Source organism: Strix uralensis, chromosome 10, assembly GCF_047716275.1.
Source record: "Strix uralensis isolate ZFMK-TIS-50842 chromosome 10, bStrUra1, whole genome shotgun sequence".
Taxonomy (NCBI): Eukaryota; Metazoa; Chordata; class Aves; order Strigiformes; family Strigidae; genus Strix; species Strix uralensis.
Window position 1 is genome coordinate 6,555,525 of NC_133981.1, and position 12,475 is coordinate 6,567,999.

At 42.1% G+C, this 12,475-nt stretch overlaps 1 long non-coding RNA gene across 1 annotated transcript in view; it reads right to left on the reverse strand.

Moving 5' to 3' along the window:
• Positions 1–6,112: 6,112 nt before the first annotated feature.
• The window catches only part of LOC141947592 (uncharacterized), a 70,641-nt gene continuing 64,278 nt past the window's right edge, over positions 6,113–12,475 (reverse strand). The window contains exons 3-5 of the long non-coding RNA XR_012630210.1: positions 12,263–12,407; positions 12,088–12,167; positions 6,113–9,509 (exon numbers count right to left, since the gene is read on the reverse strand). This is a non-coding gene — a long non-coding RNA (uncharacterized LOC141947592). The remainder of the gene's footprint in view (positions 9,510–12,087; positions 12,168–12,262; positions 12,408–12,475) is intronic.

Sequence of the window (12,475 nt, forward strand, 5' to 3'; positions counted from 1 at the left end):
GTTCTCACTGCTCCAGGGCTATTTATATCTTTGTACCTTGAGGGTTTACTAATTAGCAGCCTTCTTCCACACCCTTTGATATCATTAAAGTAATCTCAGTGTAAGCAACTACTTTCTGATGGTATCTCTGAGGGAGTGGAGAACAGCTGGAATCATTCGAAATATGATAGTTTGAGCAGTTCTCCAAGAGCAGTGACTGAAAGATGGCAATAGTTTTGCCTACGCAAGCAAAGCCAACAAAGCACCCTGACTTCTTCAGGATGCCTGTGGTTGATGGGATATGAAAGATGTTTGCTCTCAGCTGAGTCCAGAATCAGTAGATAGCAGGGAGTTAGTCTGGGCTTTTTCTAGTCATTGCAAACATCATATTATCAGGCAAGCACTTTTCAATCATTTTTTGTTCCCCCTCTTGCCCACCCCTTCATTTGCCTTGTCTTGTTCAGCATGTGGGGTCCTACACAGTCAAAAGACCCTCAGCATATTGGGGGCAAAGTAACAACAAAACCAAGACCCGAATATGAGGGCTCTGTGAGGACGCCAAGAAAGCAGCTGAGAGCTCAGTACTGCCTGTCTGGAATTACTCAGTGTTTGCCACACTTTGCAAAGCCCCCGGTGCCCTGTTTCTCACACAGGAAAGCTGGGCTAACTTGTTTGGAAGATTAATTTAACACTGCTTAAATCTCTTCTCAGGTAGTTTCTAATAACACGGTGAGTGAGGTTTATGTAAACCATAATTGCTTGCATTTTTTTTCCACGTTACTCGCTTCGCTGCTCCACAACACGAGCCAATTTAAAGGCCTATCATTAACTTAGCAACTCATTCTACAAAGTTCAAAACTGAAGATGGGAAAAAGTTTTCTCCGTGTTAAAAATGCACTTCAGACCAGAGAAACTCTGACGTGATCCGATGGCAGCTCCTGCTCAAAAGATGAGCCCTCGTAGGAAAACATGCAGTTTCCAACAGCCACTTTGATAACTGCCATTAATTGCCTGCTCGCGCTTGCATGGTCTCATAGCAGCCTCCTGCCCTTTGCTCCTTTTTGTTCTTGTTCCTGTTAGAGCACTTCCTTTTGTTGCCAGTCTCTTGCTCCCCTTCAGGACCATTTTAGAGAGATAATAAAATCTTTGTGCAGATAGAGCCAGATACAAACGTCTATGTGAGTGTATTTATGTTTATAGCATGAAGCCAGAGAACAGGCTGTCCTGGGTTCTGGTTTCCAACTGCGGCATAAATCCATCAGCGAATGCTACAACCCCAGAGAAGAAAGCAGAAATGTACCAGCAGACACTGCAGGACATCCACCAGAGCCACATCTCAGAGGAGTCCCTATCTCTTAATTCTCCAGAAGTGTGAAAGATGGAGGCTCTCACCCCAAATTAAATGAGCTGTCATTTCATTTCGTTGGTGGGGACTGCAGAAAGGCAGCAAGGAAACAATATCAGGTAAGGAGCATTAAATGCTTGGTTACATGCTTGAGAGCTTCCTCAGCCAAGGAAGCGCTGGGGCACCTCGGAGCTCTGTCTTGGGCCATGTCCTGTGTTTGCTGCCCCTTAACCAGCTGCACAGCTGGCATTACTTGGACTCCATCTTCTGGTCTCCCTTCCTTAAATCAGCTGTTAATTGAATAGTATCATCCTCTCTCAGTCACTCAGAGAGAAGCATCTAATCAATGAACATAGAACAAACTTTCCTTTGCCAAGCTTGATGTACATTACATTTACTGAACTACATCCCTATCTCAGATTGATAACAATCTCCTTCACCAGATAGCAGTCTCCAAAGGGGATCCTGGCACAGGTGGCTTCTCAGAACAAAGGAAAAGACATAGTAATGTTTTTTTTTCTTTTTTCCATTGAATGTTTTGTATGCAGGGCCATGCTAAGTGCAGACCAGATGACAAGCTAAGAGGATCATTTTGGCTGATGCAGGAGTCCACCTTTGTTCTGGTGGAAATAGGTGACAGCAACATGTGCAAGAAAGCCTGGCTGAACTGAAGCCTTAATGTGAGACGTTCACATCTCAATAGACTTTGAGACAAATGGCCTTTTCTTGTCTTCCATATGGTTTTGCTTTCCATATAGTAAGTGAATCATAACACTGACTGAAGGAGAGGAGCTATCCGACTGTGCTTACTGTGCTGAGCTGCGAGAGGAGAGGAAAACTTGGAGGGCAGAGAGAGACCATCTCTGGAGAAGCCATTGTGCTGATGAGGAACGACAAGATGAAAATGATCCAAGAAGTAATGAGCAGCACAGGAGGCTGAATAGAGCTGACCCAACAGTTAGGGTGAAAGGCAGTTAATCCGGATGAGAGGTGACCAGCTCGCCAGCATTCTTCACTCTCTTAACTAGGTTTGCACCAAACACCCTCACTAGTCAGTGTACTTCAGGCCAAGCACAAGGTTAAGCATGTAGTTGGCTCTGGGTCTTTGACAAATGGTTTAGGGGAGGTTATCTAGTCACCACTGACATCAGTTGGAGTTTTGCTGAGGATGTCGCTGAGACCATGATCTCAGTGATGCTCTTGAGAAGAGGTAGAAACAAAGCCTGAATGGGGTCCACTCCAGCATTATGCTTATACTACTAAAACTGCACTCACAGAGTAATTTAGGAGCTGCAAACACAATCTTTCACCCTAGAAATATTTTATACCTTAACACATTAGTTGTCAAGGTTAAAGAGATATGAAATACATATTAAAAGCCAAAGCAAACGGACTCAATGAGAGGGCAGATCCATGCTTCAAGAAGTCTTTGGTTTTATAAACCAATTTAGCCCAGGTCTATTAAGAGCTTTTCCTGGTGAAAGAGTGAGAGTATTTTCTCTGCTATAATCATATCAGCCTGTATTCTGGGTTAATGGAGATGAATATTACTGCCAGATTTTGTTCTTTCCCTGCATGTAATCTAATGCCAGATGGTTCTGAATGGGTATTAAATCCCCCATGTGCATGACCTCCCTGAGGTTTTTATCATTAGAACCTTAAAATAATTCAAGGAAAGCTTTCCCAAAGCCTGATCATAAACCTCCTAATGAGGGACTGAAGTCACAAAGAAAATCCTCTTGTTAATTCCTGTTCGGTGTTTTTCCCCCCTTTATGACAAATACGCAAGAATTCACAGTAACAGGGATGCTTTTAAACTGTTTCAGTGGAAAACACATAAAAAATGAGCATTCAGGTTAACAGTTCAGGTTCCCAGCAGGGTCTGGAGATGTAGAAACTGATCAGCCATCTTCAGCCTCTAATACAGGGCCGGGTAATGTCACCATACCTCAAGGCAAGTAGAAGTTACTGTCAGTAAGTGACTGTTTTATTCACAGTGTAACGTAACACCTAGTGTCAGAATAAATATGATCCAGTGTCAGAGGAGTGGCTGAAATGAGACCTTATCTACGCAAAAGCACAAGGACTTACATGAACACCATCTTTATGCTAACTGGAGTTCAGCATCAACAACTAAATTCTCAAAGGTTTTCCTAAGAATTTTCTGCCCCTTATTTGCACAGACTAGAGGGTACATTTTAATGATTTTATATTTGGTTTTCTACTTGCTGTTTACTGCATTGCACCATGCCTTACTTGCTGCCTGTTACTTGAGTATATAAGACAAAATTGTTCATAGCCTCATGGGTTTTCTGTACTTCTCATTATTGGGTCATCCAAAAGCAACATAAGTATTCCTGCAGCTAAATCACATGTTGTGAGACTAGGGAGGGGTGAGAAATAACCAGAATAAAGTAAAGAAGTTTTACTAGTTTTGGGGTATCCAAACTACACAGAAAACTTGTTTCTCAGAGACCTTTACACTATGCGGGCAAAACTCAACTCTCATTAACATCTATTGCAACTGGGAATATGTAATGTGTGCAAAAACCAGTCCTTGACCAAAACCACAGAAGTAGTCATCTTGAAAGAGTTTAGTTCGGGTAACAGAGGAAACTAAATCCAGTTCATCAGGAAGGCATTCAAATACATGAGACCTTAATCATGGGACCACCCTGCCCTGCCCTGAAGTCCCAGACTCACCTCCCATCATATAGGAAGAGGAATCTAACAGATAACATCCTTCTTCCAAGATCTGGCACTAGACCACAGCCACCCAGGGTGGCAGGAGACCTATAGAAATAAATAAGAAAAAAAAAAAAAAAAAAAAGACAAAGCCTGCCATAATACCCAGCAGTACCCTATCACATCACCAAGGATTGTATCCTTGTGCAACACATGATTTCCACAAACCAGAGTCACTCTCTCACACTTAGCATCCTACCTGCAGCCACACAGACAACACACATACAGACATCTGCCCCATATAGCAGCAGAAAAGCAGATGGCCTCTAGAAAGGTTAAGGAGAGACAGGAGAGTTCAGCTCAGAGCTGAACCAGGAGCACTGAGCTCCAACCAGGCATTGGAGAAGACAACATCCTGATAGGCAACAAGTCAGTTCATTAAACCTGTGAATGCAAGTCTACATCTTCTTACCTGTAACGCCAAATGTCCTGCCTTCACCCCTTATCTAACCTTGTCTTCTCCACCCTAACTCCAACCCTGCCTCATAGTCACTGTTCCTGTCCTTGTGGATCTCTACACCCTATCCCCAACTCTCTCTCCTGTTTACTGATCACTTTATTTATCTCCACACTTTTCTTATCAGCCTCGTCAGCAGCTCGTTAGCTCCCAGCAGCTCCCTGACTCCCCTACTCCAACCTAATCCCCTTTTACCTTGCTCTGCTCCCTGCCCACCCAATCCTCATTCTTCCTCTGCCCACTGCCTTCCTTGTTTATCTCCACTGAGGATAACCTGATGCCAGTCATCCCCACCCCAAGCTATTATCAGACCTGGAGGAGGTATTTGGACAAGTAAATCATTTACATGGTAGAATACTGGCAAAGGCTTAGGGGCAAAGCCCTTTCTGAAATTGGAAAACATCAGAACTGGAAATGGAGCACAACCAAACTCAGCGACAGATTATGGTACTTTCCCTCATCACCACTTTGGGTCATTTTCCTTCCAAGCACCCCGGTCATGCCCCAGCAGTAGTATGGGCTGCTCAGGGCCAGCACAGAAAAGGCAAAACTGGGTATGTAAGAACATAATGGCACTGCGCTGAGTTTTTCATCCTGCAGCCAATAAAATCCTGCCCTGAGTTTTAGTGTTTTACAGCCTCATGCAAGTTATTTCTTATCCTAGGCCAAAAAAAAAATGAGTTGATGGTTTCTGTCCATTCCTTAGATACCACATTTAAAATGAACGAAGGAGCAATGCTGCCACCAGCCCTCACCGGAGAGGCACCTGACGGGGCAGGGAGGACAGGCTGCTTTTTCTGGGTAAAGCCGGTGCTGGGTTGGGGTATGGGCTGTGGGGCCTTGGGATGCTCCGTCTCTGGGGATAAGGAGTATTTCTGGCATGTCGGCCTGGCACCTCCACTGCGCCGAGTGCAAGGAGGGGGGCAGCGGGGGCGAGCAGGCTTTGCTCCGCAGCGCTTTCGAGACAAAGCGATTTTACTAAAAAAGGAACTTGGAGCACTTCATTCCGATGAGGGCTGCAGAGGCCGTGATGGATCTGTCTGCATCCCAGCTGCAGTCCCTGGTGCCCGGGAGGAGGAGAAGGAGGAGGCAGCAGGAGGAAAATGGCAACAGGCACCCTGCTCCACAATAGAGGCTCAGCAGCCTCCGGGGGGCTTGGGGCCAGCCACAAGCGACCCTGGGGATGTCGGGCAGCCCACGGCAGGGTCAGGAGAAGAAAATGTGAGGCTAAACCCAGGGTTTGGGGGCCTGCTGAGGAGCAAGAGGCAACTGTGGGAAACTGCTTCCTCTGCTTTGCTCCCCTTTCCCCTCTCGCTGCTGATTGCCACTGTACGTTCTTGGGGGAATGAACCTTCTCTTGCTATGCATCTGCAACTCACCCACACCCAGGATCCCCCGCTCGCCGGGGACCCCCCGGTACGAGGGTACTGCCATGGGTAACAGCACTCAAAAATAAAGTTCTGGCTACATGGAAAATATTAGCAAATTATAACATTTCCCTTTATAGCTGTGCTGCAGACAGCGTTTCCAGATCGCTGTAAAGCATGCTTTCTTTTTCTTTCCATCCCTCAGTGCAACTTGACAAGTTTTGTGCTTTTTTTCTTAATATGCAGGTTTATTTTATGTCACTGAGCACTGGCAAGGACAGAGGGACTTTTAAATTGCAGTAATCTGAATTCTAGAAATAATAAGCTACAAAGGTCCATGATTAAATGCGGAGTGCGCGATATCTGCAAAAACAAGTACTCTGTGTTCTTTAACAGATCGTTTGGATAATAGCGACATAACCTGAGTACCCGGTCGTGGTCCAATTTAATCAGCAAACATGCCTCTGGAGCAGAACCATCTAACTTAGGAAAAGAAACAGAAGTACAGTCACCACCAGTAGGAGAAATTAATGCATTCCACTTAGACAAAGATTAATTATTATGAATCACTCCAAAAATACATTTGCCCCAAGTGGGAGTACATGTTCTTCTATTCATCAAGTTGCTTTCAAATAATCATTAAACATCTTAAAACAGAAGACAATTTTGTTCACTCAAAATAAACACTACTAAAAGTTACAAAATGAGGACCACCTTTTTTTTAACGTCTGGAGCATTTTGACCAAGAGTAGTTGCCTGAAAGTGGGACAGGCAGAACATCTGCTAGAAGAAACGTGTACAGATGCAGAGGATTCTGCTAATTGCAGTATAATTTTTCATGTTAGTTTTCCTGTCAGTGTTGATTTTTCCATACCATTTTTATCCTAAATTCACCAAATTAAATTTATATTTGCTACTAATTTTGTCCTGTCAAGGGCCTCAGCTGTAGTCTCAATGGCATCTCAAAAGGTCACAAAGCAGATTTAAAGCCCAAAGTCACCACAGTTACACGTTTTGGGGTAAAATGAACATGGTGGTTTCAGGAAGGGCATGAGTACCTGTCTTAGTAAGATCTCCCTTTGCACAGAGGTTCTCCTATTAAAAATGCTTCAGAAGGATGATGATTTTTTTTGTTTTGGTGGGACAAGTATGTGCTGAAACAGACTGGGTTTTTAAGTGGGCTTGGCTCCCCTGCATCACCAGTCACTTACATTTGATTTTCCATTTGTCTCTGGTAGTCCCTGGTAGACACGTCCTGGTGGCAGTGTTCTGGTAGAGCACTGCTTTAGGTAAGGCAATGTGCAAGAACAAAAACTTAGTCAAAATAAAATTACTTTGTCATTTACAAGGAAAAAAGAAAAAGTGCAAAATTAAAGGACAGAAGGAAGCAACTATGTTACTAACTGAAGAATATTATTTTTTTATTAAATTCATGTATACAGAAAGTTTCTCCTGTGAAACATTCCCTAAATCATCACTCCATACTCATGGCTCAGGACTCCTGGTGGGAGAGGAATGAGAAACTTCTTTCCATTTGCTTTTCAGGGCCAGGGTGAGGCACAAAGCAGGCACATAACATCTATTATTTAATCAGCAGAACCCCAGATGTTGAGGTTGACTTCACAGGACCTTTATCTGGGGGACTAAGAGATGGCCTTCTAGTTACAACATTTTTAGCAGTCTTCCTTTTCTCCAGTATTAAAGACTCTTTTAATTTAAGGCTCAGTCCTCATCCAGTCCAAGCAGTGCTGATAGGCACTGCTTCCACTGACGCTTTTTCCATTACAAAATAATGTTCTACCCAAACATACTTTGTTTGACACCAATAAATCAGGGCAGCTCTTTTAATCATATCCGAGACTGAACTAGGCCAATTTTTTTTAAAGCTTATAAAATTTGGTGACTTTTCAAAGAAAACTTTTTCTTTTTTTCTTTTTTTTTTTTTTTTTTTTTTTTAAGTGGCACAGTCCAGCACTCCCTGTTCCTGGCAACAGCTCAGAAGTGCTCTGAGAAATGCATCTCTTGTGGCAGTTCTGACCCAAATGAAATCAAGAAACCTTGGAAATCTCATGGGAGATGGATTTTTGTGAGTTTTCCAATTTAAACAGGTGGAGATAAACCAAGATAAGTGTCTGACACAGATCTGCAACATGTAGAAGGTTCATCTGTAACTAGAAATGTCTGACTTTATTTTTATGGCCTTACCCTTTTCTTGAGATATGCATACAGGCACTTGATTAATGGTGGACGGAGTTATGTAAATGAATGAATGGGGAAAATAGATGTAGTAGAAAGAAGCCTTCATTCTTAACTCTGACAAATGCTAGCTTTCCAAAGGAGAGATTATTTTAATTGGCCAGCTAGTGCCTCAGGATGAGTTTGAAATGACAGGGAAAGGATCTTCAAAAGCCCGGCAATTCTGATGCTTTTCCCAGGCAGCAGCAATGATAAAAAAATATAACATGATGCTTCTTTCTGGTACTTAGATATTTCAGATGTGTTGCTTCAAATCAGCTCTTAAGTTCCTCTACCATATTCACATGGCAAAAAAGAAAAATAGGCAACATCTTTATCTTCAGAACAGCTTTCTCAACTCACACCACAGTTTATTTTATGACTCCAATATATTCTGTATTTCTTTTACTCCATTTCTTCATTACCACCTCAATATTAGCAAGTGTTGCTAAGTAACATTCTACAGGCCCCTATAATTTTGCTACATGACTGCACTATAACCACACGTTAATACTTCACAAAGGCAGCAACTATCAGCAATAACCACTATATTACTTTAAGGGAAGCCACGGTACTTTCTCATTGTGGCTGTATATGCTTCGAAATTGCACCAGTCACCAGGGTAATTCACCACTGCTGGAGGCTGAGATGAATAAATTCCCTGGTGGATTTACAGAAATATTGACGCTTCTCTCATGTAATGGATGTGTGCAATGAGTTTAGCTGCGACTCATTTCCCTTGCATATTAAACAGCAAGTGCATTGGTTCGTGCTGCCACTGGCTGAATATTTTTGCTGTGGGCGTTACGTGTTTGCTGTAGTCACTGTACAGGCAGTATTGGGAGGGCACCTGCTGAGTCAGCAGTGAGGCACCGAGCCAGTCATCGGTCGGCTGGGTCGTGGGGAGCGATGTGACAGCAGGATGACTGGGACATGGTGGAGATCTCTGGTCAGCCATAGGGGCTCCTGTAAACAGGTTCTCCATGTATGATGCCAAGGTGTCACCGCACAGAGCATCTAGGAGGATGATGATCTTGGGAGGCTTGGCCCCTCGGTGTTTTGGTTGTATGTCGGTTCCTTGGGTGTAGATGGAAGATGTTGGTAAGGACAAGTCCTGGAGAAGGTCACCTACAGAAACTTGATATCCTAGAAGGTTCAACAGCAATAGGAAGCCACTTACTTGAAGACAGGTGGTACAAGAAGACATACACCAAGAAATATTTTAGCTTAACTTCTGCCTGAAATGATTCACTGGTCTTAACCAGCAAGGACAGAATGAAAATCCACGTCTCAAGAGTTGATGGTGATGCTGGAGTGGGATAAAGCAAGGCACTTATGAACCTGGTCTCAACACACACAGAGTTCAGAGGGAGTTTTCTGCCTGCATAAAATTTGAGAAGTCAGACATATAATTACTGTGAAAAAAAGAATCATTTTTCATCCTTTTCATTCTGTGGTAAAAGAAATTAAAGGAAAAACAAATACCTTTAATAATTTCAAAATGTTGCACTTTGTCATCAATCTCAATTTGCCATAACAAGCCTTGCAGGAAGTTCAAAAGCAGCAGTGGGACAAAAATGGGCTTCAGGGACATTGGGCATTTCAGAAACGTGGTTCAAATTGCGCCAGATAACGTCTGTCTCAGCCTTAACGATATTTTAGTATTAAGCCTGTTCTAAAGCGGAAACTGTATGCGTGATGAGCACATGTATATTTATGCACATGCATGCATATACGGAGAGTACACGTGTGCATGCTGCTATATGCATGTTCATACACATGCACAAATGTATCTGATGCCAAAGGGAACAGAGTCCTTCAATAGCTTTATAAAGGTTTAATTTCATATCTAGTGTTTTCCCTGATTTGCTTGGTTGAAGGCCTAGTATTTACGTTTCATTATATAAGGTTTCCTCTCTCAAGAACAGACTGTTTTGCCATGTTCAATAAAGTAATGAAACACAGAATAAATCTTTCTAGTGGAATAACTACATGATACTAAACCCATGTTTTCTCTTATCCTCACCATGTACTTCAGTTTCTTTAAATGTATCTTTGTAGCAAGCAAATTAGCCATAAATTAGTAATGGTGATATTACAGCTGAATTTAATTTCAAAGTCTCTCAGCAAGTTGTTAAGGGTTTCTTGCCTAGGTCACTCCTGAGGAAATTTGAAAACTCTGGTATGATTTATGAATATTGCTGTATTACTAGAATATAAAAGGCTATGGGGAATACAAGCACATAAACCCCTGTTTAATTCCGTTCCAATAAAAATTTCATTTCTTATAGCAAAATAAACATGTAAATCAATGTTTAATGATTCTGTTGTTTTATTACGTAACTAATACTTTGCCTTTAAACATCCAAGCCAAGTAAAATCTGGGACCCTGCTCATTTTTGTTGAAACATAATTAGTTAGCAATTAGACCTATTCTGCAGAGGTTGCTTCCTTGAATGGCATTCATAATGCAATGTAAGAGAAGAATGTCCAGGAACAAAAGACCTGGCTTCTCCTTTCCCCTGTGTACAAATACATTAGCCTTATTATTTGCCAATTTTTCAATGTAAACTTTTTTTTTCTGAAAATTCTGAAATAATTAGTTTCTTAAAATTACTATACTGTCAGTGTTCAATTTCAGAGATGCTGTTACTTTGAGACTTGTTGTACTAGTCACATGGACGTATAACTTCTGTTCCTCATCATGTAGCCTATCCCTTTATTTGGGAAATAGTCCCATCAGTACTAATCCCTTTCAGCTAATGAAACGAAAAATGGCTAATAATGAGGAGAAGGGGTTAAAAGAGTTAAAACTTTGGCCATTATTGCCAAATCACAAGCTCATCATAACTCTAGACTTGTATTAGTCACCTGCTGAAGATCCAGCTCTCCTTTAAGACACTGAAGTCCACGGGGCCTGCGTAAGTAGGAACGTGGCAGTATTTTGCAAGATCTGGCTGTTGCTGTCTGTAAGCACCGTGTCCTGTTGGCTTTTGCAATACCATACAATGAAAACGTCCCTCTCACAGGTGAATGAGTAATCTCCTAACTAGTATCATTTCTAATTTATCGTAGGTGCACATACATGAGTTTCTCAGAAATATTGCACACATTTCTTGATCACTGGGAGGCAGTAATCCGCAAGTTTAACTAGGTTTTCTCCTGGACATATTGCTTGACCTTAGGTGAGTCACTTAATCTTTCTTTCTCTTTCTGTTTTGCTGTCTATAAAAGTAGGATAATATTGGCTTACATCACCTGCTGAATAAGGCAATATTCAACACAAATAGCTGATGTGAGATTAATATTTCTAAAGTACTCTGTTGCTGAAAAATGCTGTCAGTCCAAAGTGTATGCTACTATAATTATGGTATAAAATAGAAATCAGGCAGCTAGGCTTATATTTTTGTGCCAGCCTTTATCTCTGCTACCTGACTTCACATGTACATGTCCAATGGAAAAGCATTTGAAAATTAAAGTGTCCTTGAAACTAAACTAGAAACTTTCAACCAATGGGGAATGTCCATCAACACCTGTCTGGGGCTACTACTATTCTTCCATCTGGCTCTGTCTGATTTTGTGGTTTCATGTGCTCAAATCCACCATTCTGGCTGGTAAGGGATGAATGGACAGCTTTGGGAAAAGGATTGTGGGTAGGTCAGGGTGCAGTGGGGCTTGAAGAGACCGTTCAGGGTTTTGATTCACAATGTCCACCGAAGCCACACACCTGATGATGGTAGAGCAAGAGGTGACAACTACCCTGTCGACTCTGCACAACCGTCATCCTGTGCCTGACAAGGGGACTCAATGATCTGCACTGCAGTCCACTTGCCAATGAATTAAAATACACAACTATATTCTGTTTAGCTGGAAATTCCCAGAAAAAGGATGACTGTCCCATCTTTTTTCCATTCTCAGAGAAAGCATTAATCTGATTTTCAGAGGTGAGCACTACATACCTTATGTCAAAGCCTTGTACAAATCTTAATGCAGCATCTTCTGCCACTGAGCGGGAGGTGCAAGGAGCTTTTCAGTACTCCTAAGAGAGCAGAAAAATATTTTTTCATTTATACTATGAAGTCTCACAAAGGGCTAAAATTTTAGAATGAATGAGATTGCATTTACACTAAATACCTGCTGTCTTTAATCTCCTCCCTCTCTTCTGTGTCTCTTTAGCTTTAACTTTCCTCCACCTGGAAAATGCCCTGAACATTTTGGGCACTATCAGGAACAAGAAACAGCCCATGTGTCATTCAGTCACAGCTGGTCCAAGGCATTTCTGAAAAATAAGTCATTTTGTTCTCACTTTTGGGCACAAAGTGGGTGAAGCAGGCGTGCTTTTTTTTT